Source organism: Scatophagus argus, chromosome 3, assembly GCF_020382885.2.
Source record: "Scatophagus argus isolate fScaArg1 chromosome 3, fScaArg1.pri, whole genome shotgun sequence".
NCBI lineage: Eukaryota > Metazoa > Chordata > Actinopteri > Scatophagidae > Scatophagus > Scatophagus argus.
Window position 1 is genome coordinate 10,663,900 of NC_058495.1, and position 12,960 is coordinate 10,676,859.

Sequence of the window (12,960 nt, forward strand, 5' to 3'; positions counted from 1 at the left end):
CCTATTATCACCCATTAATAAAAACAACTTTCAGCTTGCCAGGCTGCCTAGATAGATAGATAGATCCCAAATCATCAGGAAGACCTTCTGATGGATGACTTCCACTTCTGGAAAAATAGCAAATCTGGACACAAAAGTTTCATTAACAGTATAATAACACGTATAACCACAGATTTAATTGAAAGTGTGAACTCTGCAAGTATTAGTATAGTATCATTGGATTACAGTCATGTTACAGCAGTACTGCCAAATAGAAAAGATACACACCAGTCAGTGGGATTTTTCACAACCTAGACCCCAAAAGTTTTTCTTAATGTCTTGAAGCTGATTTTTAAAGTATTAACGATTTATCACCTTTAAACGACACCATTAATAATAACTTAGAAACGTTTCATAGAAGGTGACTTACTGGAAAATGATGTCCATGTGGACTATAATCTAGTCCACCTTTTTTCTGCTTTTGTTCTGTGTTCCTGATATTTTCCTTATCACTCTTGGTTTTTCGGTTTTTTATTTATTATGATATACCTTACGCTCGAAGGCACGATGGATTATATTCGCTCTCAATGCCCTTTGAATAAAGCTGATTCCTTGGTCAGTTGTTTGATGGGGAAGTTGATGGGTGCGTGCACCCACTGCTGTTTTCACTGCGGGCTTGTGCATTTGACCGCGCGCTAGTTTCTGTGGCGGCAGGGGTGGTGAGAGAGAGCGAGCGAGAGAGAGAAAAAAACACCTTTATGTGCGTTGTCGTATGTGAAAGTAGTTCCGGGCACTTAACCCAAACTGGGGAGAGTCCCGGATGTTGGCTCGGCCGCCGAGAGAAAGGCGAACTGGAGAAGGCGGAGAGCGGCTGAGGAGGGACGCCACGACACCGCGAGCACACCGGCGAACCTACGACTACGGCGGTTCTTTGCACAGGACGATAACGTCAAGAGCACAGGACACTCCTTTGGAGCCCCTGCTAGCTGAAGAAGAGGAGGTGGAAGGAAGGGGAGGGGGCAGTTACTCTGAAACTACCGTCAGGATTACAGAGAGCCACCGTCACAGCAGCTTTCACCCAGAGTAAGTGAGCTACACGGGCATGGAAGTTAAACTAAGGCCCACGAAATGGACGACTTTAACGTGGAAGTGAGCTGCACTGAAGTTCTGGGGATTGAGCCCGGTGAACAGGCCCTGACACACAGCTTTCCAGTCGCTGTGGTGGGTTGTGCGGGGACATTTTTTTTGTCAGAGAGCCAGTCTGTGTTTCCCTGTGGTCAGTGTTAGTACACCACGGCCGTGTTGCTGTAACTCTCCAAGTTGACAGCTCTTGTGTTAGCCTGCTAGCACCTCCGTGCAACCGGTGACAACTGACAGGGCAACTTTGACAGCTAGCTAGCCAGTTGTGGTAGCCAGCTAACTTTAGCTGAGCGTTGTCGGTGCATTCTCCTGGGCCAGGACTAGGTGTGTGCGTGTTTCCCTCGCATTAGGTGGATACAATGACCTATCCCAGCCTTCCAACAGCTATCGTTAGCTAACTGTTTGGTATGTGAGACGTTGTGTGTCCAGCATGAAGTGTGTGTGTATGCGTATGTATGAACCCAGTGTCATTTGGCTTTCATGCGTGCTCTGATGGTATTTGACTCACAGCTGTTGCACTGTGTTTTCTCGTCTGTCAATCTTCTGTTTCTCAGGCGGCTAACAAATTCCTCTAGAAAATAAATCCTTTTATGTAAAACTAGTCGACCTGCATGAGAAGACGCACGTTTGTAATATGGGTGGACAGTCAACAAGTGCAAAGCGTGTTTCAGGTGAATTTTATGCCACTGAATCTGATCTCGGGACTGTCTCTTGCCTCTGGTGGTGGGTATACCCTTGCGGCTTCCCCTGTGATGGCACAGGCGGTGTTGCAGTTAAATTGTTGGTCATGTGTGCAAGACATTTTTTCAGCCATGCTTCTTTTTGTTTCACCAGTTGGTGTGTGTGATCGCACAGGACACTGATTAGTTAATGCCACGACTTTAAACTAAACAGCTGTGGCATTTGCGTGCAGCTGTATACAAAGCAGTGCCCTTGCTTTATCCTGTCGGCCTTTATTAGTGGATGGATGACTGAACTCTTAATTTGTCCCCTGTCAACTTGTGCAGTTTTTGTCAATGAAATCACGTTGTCATTTTAAAGATTGAGGTGCAAATTAATAGCTCATTATCATATACCCCCATGCTTAAGTTATTGTGCCATAAAGCCATCGTAAAGAGGATGATTTTGTGACTAAAACAGAACATTATAAAATCCCCCTCGAACATCCCAACCCTGCCAGACCTTCTGCTTCAGCTAACAAAATGCCCATAGCATTAGTCAGCACCCACAGTCAAAGGTCAGACCTGGTTTGCTTCTTAATCACCCATCCTTTAAATAGCAGGCCTACAGCAAGCTGTCTGGATTGAGGCTATCTGTGCATGCAGCTGTAGAGGACACATGGGTTTTAAGTTTTAATGTTACTCCGTCCAGGTAAGCAGAGCTGATGCTGTTAGTTTAATTTGTCATATTGTCTAGAAATTTAAAATTTTCACTCTCTTTCAGTCTGTCCGTCGATATTCTGAATGTGCCCTATTTTACTCTCTGATGCTTTCTGAGTTCTTTAAGAGACCGTATCAGAGTCTTTATGAGCAGTTCTTGTTAATTTGCATTTTATTGCAGTGTCCCTAGCTCGATACAGCAGTGAAAGACATCTTAGCTTCTTCACGAGAAATACTTTGGTCCTTGATACTGTTCATAAAATTCAACTTTTTGGATAGCATTCTTTTTACAAGCATTAACTAATGTCAGTTGATACAGCTATGTGAAATACAGCAGCAGAATAATTGGCATAGACAGCGGAAGTGACATTTCACTGTTGTGCGCTGACTGTTGACAAAAGGACTTTGTTCTTTAGAGTACTACTGTTGCATCCATCAGAGTGTGTTAGTTTATAAGCATTGTGATTATTCCATTTGATTCATGACTGAAAATGTTCTGCAGGCTCAGAGGTAAATGCTCCTGTTTGCATGTTTTTGGTGATGATTAACTATTCTTAGTAATATGATGACCCGTAATCTGCTTTCTTACCTCAAATCACACCGAGCAGCGTTAGTGACTTTTTTTAATCCCTTTGATAAAGCAACTTCATAGTTTTGATGAATGGACTGAATAGTTATAAAGAAAGTATAGAGAAAATTACAAATGTAATTTATGTAAACACAGTATTCATTTAAAAGTGTGAATAGGTGGTTTTTAGCCTGCAGCGGGCTTTGAGAAGTCTATTGCCTAATGGTCTAAAAACACAACATCTACTTCTCCATGGCCTTCCTCTGTTCTGTGTGTGTATGGCAATGGTAGCATTCATCTGTCGTTTTTGTAGAAATGACTTTGTCACTATCTGTAAGACACCAGGAACGTAGAGTAACTATGTGTAAATAAATATTGACATTTCATCATTGTGTCACAGACAATGTTCAGCTTGAGGGTGAAGGCTGTAATTCGATAGATTAAATAGAATAATGGCATGATATGAGGCTAATTTGGATAGATGTCAAGGGTCAGCAAGCCTGTGTAGTAAAGTGAATTTAGAACAGGTTTCTACTTTTTGAATACAAGCTCCTCATTTGGAATTCAGGATGTGGCCTTGTGCCTAGCCCCGTCTCACTGAGAGGCTTTTTAATTTCTCCCCTTGTTGAAGTGATTATTCAAATGGCCATCCGTGAGATGCAGTTATCAGACTCCTGGTGGTAGTTGAGCCTGTGGCAACAGGAATGCCCATCACAGCCCCCCTCCTTACCACCCTGTTTAGTTGGACAGCACCCAACAGGTACCCTCTAAAGCAACCCCTATTAGACGGCTACATCTTACCCCTCAGGCTGAAAACCTATTGTATTATGCGATTGGCAGATGGCAATTTATTCATGAGGATGGCTGATATATTTTTGGCATGGTGTAGTGGTGATGCTGTTGGTCAAAGGCCTCTGTTTAGTATTTTTATGATGACTTATTTTTGGTCTGAATCCAAAACAGTCATGTTTCAATTCCTCCCTGCTCTAAAATGCAAAAAGTTATTTTTGGTTGGCATTTCTTCTTCCCTTCATCACCCATCATCTTGTCCTTCAGAGTGTTTTTCACCTTGGATTGGGCAAAAAAAAAAGCATCTTCCTTTTCTTCTCAGCAGCTGTTTACTCTGTGTGGAGGCTCAGCCGTCCTCTAATGCAGCTCGGGCCAAATGACTGGACAGATTTGTTAGAAATTTCCCCCTGTACTCTTCTTATATCCATTGGTAAGTTTTGCTCTCATGGAAGCGGTGTTGGTGAGAAGGGACTGGCTCAGTCTTCATTAGCAACGCTGTGCATCACTAGAATGCAGATGAGCTATAAAGCCATTCATCTGCTGGAAATGCCTCCCTGATTCCAATTTGAATCTTGTTTGCAGTCACATTGTGTGAGCCCACTTCTCCATGTTAAAGAAGTCTCTTTATGTGAGAGATCAGAGGGGGATAATTGCACTTAAGTGAACCTCATTTAGTGCTGGCCAGAGCAATTACTGTAACTGCAGTTCTAGGCATTTTTTGGGGCCTGGAGCAGCTGTCATTGAGTCTCTGTAGCTGAGATATCAAATGGTGAATAGAATGACATTGGCATGGCATCATGGGAATGGCAGATCCTTGGATGGATTTTAATTAGTTTACGCACGTTTTTGCACAGCTCTTCCTTTTTTTTTTCGATCTGAAGAAAAGCGTAATTAAAAATGACAATTAGAAAAGCATTATTTTAGTAAAGATTGAAAATAAATTATACTCAAGGTGCTGTAAGGTGAAAAAAGCCAGCATTCTTTCTTCAGGCAAAACCCCCTGAGCTTGAGGGAGATGTTTTATCATTAATGTTATTCAGGAGCCAAATTTTGAGTTTTGCTCAGCTGGGTGCTTTAATCTATTTTTGCTGTAAATTAATGAATTTTTAAAGAGCCCCTCGCTGGATACGGGTGGATGTGGGAATGCAGCATTGGTTCAATTTTCAAACGAGCCTCTACTCCACCGTCACCCCCACCCCTTCACTACCCACCCTCCTCACGGGATGGAGAGAGCGAATTTACTGAAGCACTACACTTTCATTTTTTATTCATCCAGCAATACGCTGCCTAGTTCTCCTCATCCCACCTCCTCCCAGTCTATTGAGTCAAATTTGTCAGTGAACTAGTCCTGTATGCTCCAGTTCTTGTCCTGGGTTGGGGTTGGATGTGGTCATGAATCAGTAAGGGAAGTATGTGATGTTTAATTCAACAAGTTTGTTGCCTAATATTATCAGCACATTTGCTCAGATACATGTTTTATCTGAACATGTTTAGCCATTTATTTCCCTAGTCTGACTAATCAGGGCCCTTGTCTCCACAGGGGAAGTGCTGTAACTACCCACACTAGAGCTTGCTGTGTAAGTTTAGAAAGTGTAGGAGAAAAGGGTGGGGTGGGGGTTGGTGGGGGATTGGCGGCTCCTGTTGTGCATGGTGGTTTCTGTGACTCATTCCACCTCTGTGGTAGCAAAAATCTACTAAATTTTGTGGCAAGTCTATTAGTGTTCGGTTTTATCATATATTTGCCTGAAGTTCAAGTAAAAGAGCTGAGTGAGGTACATGAACAGCAGTGTGTGCTAGTTGGTGGTAGTGCACTAAATGTGCAAAGAAATCAGGACCTACAGATCCCTTCTAGGGAAATTAAGGTATTGCTGAACGATATGTAAAACAAAAGTTCTCAGAGTAAATGCAATGAACATAGCTGTGTCATTTGAGATTTTACAATGAAGTCGTAATGAATAAGACTGGCTTGACTTTTCAGTGCCTTGAAGGGTTTAATAATTCATCATATTGTGTGCTTTGTCCTTGAGTTTTGATAGGCCCTCTCTATCAGCATATTTCTCTTAAGCTTTTTTGTTCTTTTCTCAGTAGAAGCAATTGATATATGATTCACACTCTTAAGAGACTTTCAAGCTGTGTGCAGGAAGAGAACCTTGCAAAGCTGGCACAGCTTAAGTAATAAGAACAGCGCTTTCATCATAGTATTTGTTATCTGTTTTAATCATTACACTGGCTCCTGTGGCAGATGTGAAATTCACTTCCAGGTAAAACAGTAGAATATTCAGCAACGGTTTTAAGAAAAGATGGGCCCTTATGTCAGTTTTGAACAGGGGAAGCTCTGAAACAAAAAAATGGTAGCACTAACAATGGGCTACACAGCACAGCTCAGTCTGCAGATTAACCGCCAAAGTGCTGTTATTTTCGACAGATCATACAAACAGGGGAAGCAGCTCCTGTACTAAAATGTCATTGAGAAATTACGGTTTAATGACATTGTATTCCAAAATGTTACCTTCAGCTCTGTGTACTGCATGAATTTCACTGTACTTTAGGGGTGATACTGTGGCACTGACAGAATCTGGTATAAACCAGAACTGATAGAATATGATAATCTCACTGCTCTGTGGTTGATGACTGCATATAAGATGCATACTGGATGTTGTGTCCAGTTCACCAGAACTTAAGTCATGCTTTTGGGCAATATGTTAACATTTTTCAGTTGGCTACTGTATTCTCAGCAACCAGTTGGAAATATATGCATGTGTGTGTATGGTGCCCACCCCTTTGATTAGTAGACCGGTTCTTTAAAGTACCCATTTTATTTCAAAGTAAGTGCACATTTCTTCTGTCTAATAAAGAAGGGGGGCATCTTTATTAGACAGAAGAAATGTCCACCTTCTGCCCTCACTTTTACTGAACTAAGACTAGCTTAATTGCCAAAATTCATCCTAAGCATGTTCATTCAATCTTGACAGAAACAAAATAACAATCATCAACAATAACCATCTCTGGTTTGGTCAAAGTAAACTCTTATTTCATAAAGTTAGATGTGAGAATATTCTGGCTGTTTGCTGTTGCTAGCCTTTTGGTGCTACTGGGTTAGCTCACTAAACGGGAGACTCTTACATTTGCCCAGCTGCCAACCCCGATACTGTTTCTTGATCCAAAGAAATAAGGAGTTTGTATTGCCAGCCACAAATTTATAGCAGCAGAGCATTAACAGAGCCAAAGTGGATCAAGTTCTGTTATAGAGACTTAGATATGTATTTACTTGTTAATTACCCAAGTATTAGTATCTGTAAAGGAAGTGTGCAGTGCAAATTGCAATAATGTACTGCCCCCTTAGGCTTATTGGCTTATTATGTTCACTCTGCAGCAATGTTGTAACAGTGAAGTATGTTTCACATGTTTGAATATCAGTCTGCAGACTCACAGAGGAAAGTCACAGAGGGTCAGATTTAATTAAGTCCACTGTCCTGAGCCTGCTTAGTAAGGTTAAATAGTGGAGTCTTGAGGAGTCTTGTGCTTTGCTGCCACATCACTCAAGTTCATCGTTGGCTGACTGGTGGGAGACTGATCATTTATTGTGAAATCACAAGACAGGCGTCATGTCAGTAGTCTTGTGCCTGTTGATCAGATCTTGAAGGCTTTGTGCAGCTTCTTCATTTGTTTTGTAATGTCAGACAGTGTTAAGTCCAGAAATAGCTTCATGTAGAAGTTGGAGACTGTGTGTGGTGTGGTGTGTAAGGCTCATGATCTGTAGGGGCGAGTGCCAAATTGTGCAGATGTGGTGTTAGCCGGGAATGAGCTGTGGTGGATCTGTTAGTCCTATTGATTTGACATCTCTTTCTTATGCCCTGTTATCTTGTGCTTGCTCAGCAGAATCATAAAACCTCTCTGTTGTCATTTGTTGCTTTTTTTCCTGTGTGAAACCTGATGGATTATCCTTAGATGTAGTACGTGGAGTCTCCATCTGTGATTCAGAAAACCCCTAACAGAAGCCAAGGATACTCTCTGTGGACTTGGAGGAAATGTTGCTCTGCATGGATCAGGGAACCCACACAAATGATGACTCGCTCTTGCCCCATTATTGCCACCCCGTCCCTCTTTTCTTCCTCTCACACGTAGTCAGTCTCTTGATAATTGTTTCTTTTTGTGTCCTTCCTTCTTTTTCTTTATCTCTGTTTGCGCCGTACTCTCCTGTGCTCTTCACTTAGCAAACAACACGTCTGTAGAGAATTCAGAAGAATGCATCTTGTTACTGAGATGAGTCATACTTCCTCTGGCCTGCATGCCTCTCCCTCAGGGTGGATGAATGAGAGGGCGGTGAGGTTAGCTGGAGGAGGGGCTCCATGGCTAAGGGGACATGATCTGTGCCAGTTGCTCAATGGAATTAAGAAAGTATTGGTGTGTTGGTCGCAGGGCCTGAAACGTGCATAGCAGTGCCAGCTCAGAATGTGGTTGTCCCTTGGTGGCTGTGTGACTGACGGCTTTGACCAGGCTGAGTCACCGTCTCCAACTGTTTGGAAATCTCAAGCCCTGCTCTGACCCCATAAGTCATCCATTCTGCCAATGTGCTGTGGCCCTGGGAGCAAAGCCTGGGACCTCTGCTCTGGAGAGGAGTGAGACTGCACCTGCAATGTGAGAAATCTGTTTCCCCCTTACTGAAGGAAATTTATATGGTGGGATGACAAGACTATAGAGGAGTTTATGCACAGTTACTAGGCTGAAATGGTCCTCAGGAGGCCTGACTACAATATAACTGTGTGTAAATTTATTATACAGTTAAATGTCTAACACTCCTTCTTTCTGGTTTTAATTCCCTAAACTTCTATATCCAATTTTGCTTAATATTACATTGTACCACAAAATGTGCAGAGTTATAAGTAAACTTCATTGTGTTTATGGTACTGATGAAATGGTATCAGTATACTATTAGTGCCCCGTCAGCTCTTGCTCTCTCTCTCCCATACCTGCACTGCTTGGTCCCCTGCCAAAATCTATGACTCACAGGAGACTGAGTGACCTACTTTTTAAGTCTTCTAGGAGTGCCGGAAGATCTTTTTTATTTGCAAGACAATACAGTGGGTAAATATAAGTCAATTAAAATGCACTTAATTCACCCATTTTTGGATTTAAGCACCTAAAGGCTGTGTCAGCATGGCTGCCACCTCAGAGGATTCCCTTTATTATCACAGGGAGAGAGGATACATAGTAAACAGTTGAGCTTTGATATCTCATTAGAAGCAAACTGAGTCTAAGGCCACAAAGGCTCTCAACTAGCCAGTTTAAAAATATAACTCATTTAAGTGCTCTCATAATCCTGCAATATCTGTGTGCTTTTATATTGCACATTCCCAGTTTATCCAGGTTGTCAGGGATTATTGTTTCTACATGTAGACAAAGCATTTATCTACATGAATCAGTGAAAGTCGCCTCAAGGCCTACTCAGTTTGGTTTGGTAATGACAGAGTTTTGGCTGTACTGCTGAGGTAAAATTTGAACAGTTGCTCTTAAATATTATATGGATTAGGACAGAATATAAAAAAAGTTTTGGTACAGAAGCGGTCTCCCAAGTGCCTGATTAACAGTTTGCCTACCTCTGAAAAGAAAACAAGGATGGGATCAAAGGCCATAGGATCACTCAGTTGGTTTGATGGTCATTTTTTGATTGGAAAAACATGCTGCTTTGCAGAGGATGAATTTTTCACTTTTGTCGCTAATTGCCATTTTTTCATCGTGTTGTCTCTCATTGAAGCAGAAACAAGCTATGCAGTTGAATGTGGTGTCTCTTTTCCCTTCTACGAGACTTGGCTCTTTGATATGTCAGTTTTGTTTTAGTCTGCCGCCTTCGTCTTGACACGATTGGCCCTGCTTGCTCCAACCTCCTGGAAACCCCCCGGCATGCCCACCCCAGGGTGTGTGTTCAGTCATTTAGTCGGCTTCCTCTAAAAGACTGCCATGCCTTCACTTCCCTTCTAGTTTCCCTCCTCTTATTAAGATGCAGAAGGCTTGTTGCTTTGGGGGGGGGGTTGGTTACTGGTGCGTACAGTTGGGGGTAGGAAGAGACTGCGAACATAGGGACTTAAATGACTTAATGTGCGTTGTACTGCCCGGACACTCTCCAGCTCAGTTCTACAGACAGCCCACAGTGCCCTGATTTTTGCCTTTTTGTGTGAATCCAGTCAAAGAATGTCAAAATGATGCTCTCACAAAAGTGACTATAATTGGAGAGGAACAAATTATTAAGTCTTTGGTTAATGCTGATTGCTGACTGGGTTTATGCCTGATAATCCCTATTTAGTTATTGAAAATTACTGCATTTTTGAAAGCTCTTTTTTTTTATCTTGTCTGTTCTCCAATGAATTTTATCCTGTTTTTGCTTCTTCTTAAGAGGTCCCAGTGGTGAACCACTTTGACCACCACTCTAGCATTTTGATTTCGGTTTTTCTTTTATCACACATTATGCTTTCAGTGAAATTCTCCTGGTGCCTTTGTAAAGAGCCAACATGAAATTTCTCAGTCCAGTGACACGCCTATACACTGTACAGCCTATCTGCTACAGAAACATATGCTTGTATTTTTTCATTGTGTGGTTTGCTAGAGTATTGTTATCGAACCAAGAAACAGGGCTGCAACTGGTGGTTCTAGTGTTAGTTAAATCTCACTGTTATTGGCTTTTACAAAACCCCACATATGTTTTTCAATTACAGGACATGCAAAGCAGTTTTTAAAGCTGGAAAGAGTTGCAAAAGTCAAATTTTTAAATGCTTTTCAAGAGGATGACAGTGTTATCTATATAAAAACATATGTATATCCATCTATCTATCTAGCTATCTATCTATCTATCTGTCCGGCTGGCTGGCGGGCAGTGTTGATAATGTGGCAAGTCGTCACAAATAAATGAATCTATGAGAAACCCTGGAGGTGTATAAGTGAAGATTTTTAGTGACGCTCAGACTACCTAAATTAGAGATTGAAGTGATTTGTTTTTTATCACCTTCTTCCAATACACTGAGCTATAATAAATTCTGTGTCCACTTGGTCAATCAATTACACCACTATAATGCATGGAATTTTGTGACTTTCATCAGGAAAAAATGGCCTTGGTAAATATGTACAGGAACTACCGTAGTTAAGAACATTTTCAAAGAAACTTTTGATTTCTAATATTTTAGAAATGCAGAATAGGTTATAGCTGTAAAGTTCAATACATCACAGTTTGAGGGAATGACGTGTTTGGTTTTAGGCTGTGTGTTGCTGTGGTAGCATTAGGGATGTTATCACGTTAATGCCGCCCAAACCACCACCGTCACCACCTTCACTTAGTGATGGTTCCACTGCTGCAAAATGCTTTCAGGCAGTGAACACATTTTGAGGTCATTTATTTCTGCACCACAGGTTGCGGTTTCATCACACCCCTCCAAGTTTGTTAAATTGTGTATAGATTAACTTGTGATACAGCGTGGGTTTTCCTAAAAGAGACCACCCGTAATCCTGTTGCACATTTTTGTCAGAAGATTGTCTGAAAAATAATTTGATGGAAGTGGGACAGTGTTGTGCCTTATTTTGTAGTAATTACTTCTTCCTTAGTTGTTATACAGGGATATGCACAGTATACTAGCAGTAATGTCTATAAATGTATCTATTCTAATTCAAATAATGCCCAGTAAAGCAGCTTTCAGAGAAAATGGATCTGAAAGTCTTTAAACAAAAATAATGTCCAAGTTCTCATTTTTAATTTCTCTTTACTTTGTGTCCGCTTAGTAAGCCCTCATGTACTTATGAGTCATAGTGGACTGAGTAGGATTTTCCTTGTTGATATGATGCAATAAATGCATTTCAAACTGAAAAATAAGATGTAGTCGTTTGTTGATTTAGATTTTAAAAAAGATATCAGATAAGTTATAAATAACTTAAACTTTTTAACATTTCCTTTTTTTTTCTGAATGAGCTTTATGCTCTGTAGTCTGTGTGTCTGGTCAGTGGGTACATTTGTCCTAGACCAAAAAGCGAAACCTGCACATTTTTCCCCTTTTTTGTGGTTTTGCATTTTTGAGTTAAGTATATGACATTTAGTCATTGTTGACCAAGAACCTGACATACTGTTTATGTTCATGGTTGGTACTTTTGCAGTTGTGAAAGAGCATGCGGTACCACCAGAATGTGTTTGTTTTGACAGCAGAATACTAGCCTACTAGCTAATTTTTCAAAAAATGATGATGATAATTTAAAGCATCTCTCTCCAACTTATAAAATAAACACAAAAATGGCCAATCAGTTGTTCTTTCAGAAATGTTTCACAGTTGTAACCCACATGCTGGGGAGCAAGGTTGTACATTTCTGCAGTTGGTAAAAGTTAGACATACTGAGATAGAAAAAAATCTTATGAACTGTGGCTCTCTGGGATTTTGATTCGATGATTTGCTATTTAAACGAAAGCCTTCTCGAGGTCAGCTTTGTCATCATTTTTATCTCATCTCATTGTCCATGCTCCTTTCTGTTGTGGGGTGATTATGGACAGAATATATGATTATAAAGCAAGATGGTGGTCTTGGTAGATTATTGAATCACACAACTGTAGCTGTCTCCAGCAGTCTTGACAGTTTGGGAGACCATGACATATACATTAAAACAGTGGTCACCAGTCTCTCAGTGGGAAGGGAGACTGATGGCCCAGTAACATAACAGCTGAACAGGCTGAATTAGTCATGCACTGGGAGGTAGACTAATGTTTTTCGGTTTATCTCAGTTTATTTCATGTGTATATACTCGAACTATACTATATAAAACATCCTGAAATATGTATGTGTGTATATGTGCATGTGTATGGCCTGTTTAAGAAGCCTGCATTTGTTTGCTGATTGTGTCTGGTGCCCAAGGTGGAGCTCTCTCTGTCGGATGAGTGTAGCTCTGCAGAGGCAGCCACTGGGAGTTCTGTTTCATCTCATCTCATACTGCTCTGGAGCAGACATGCAAATCCGCTGTAATGAGCGCAGCCTGTGTGGTGGTGGGAGTGGGGGTGGTGCAGGGGATGAACTCAGGAATTTAAAGTGGAGAAAGGGAAGGTGGAGGAAAAAGGTGAGACGCCAACAGCCGTGCCAGATA

General features: G+C 41.3%; 1 protein-coding gene across 3 annotated transcripts in view; it reads left to right on the top strand.

Annotated features, from left to right (window-relative positions):
- The first annotated feature begins 610 nt into the window (after positions 1-610).
- Positions 611-12,960, top strand: part of foxj3 (forkhead box J3) — a 69,009-nt gene continuing 56,659 nt past the window's right edge. For all 3 annotated transcript variants that reach the window (XM_046383386.1, XM_046383385.1, XM_046383384.1), the window contains exon 1: positions 611-1,062. The gene's annotated coding sequence lies outside the window, so the exon portion shown is untranslated. The remainder of the gene's footprint in view (positions 1,063-12,960) is intronic.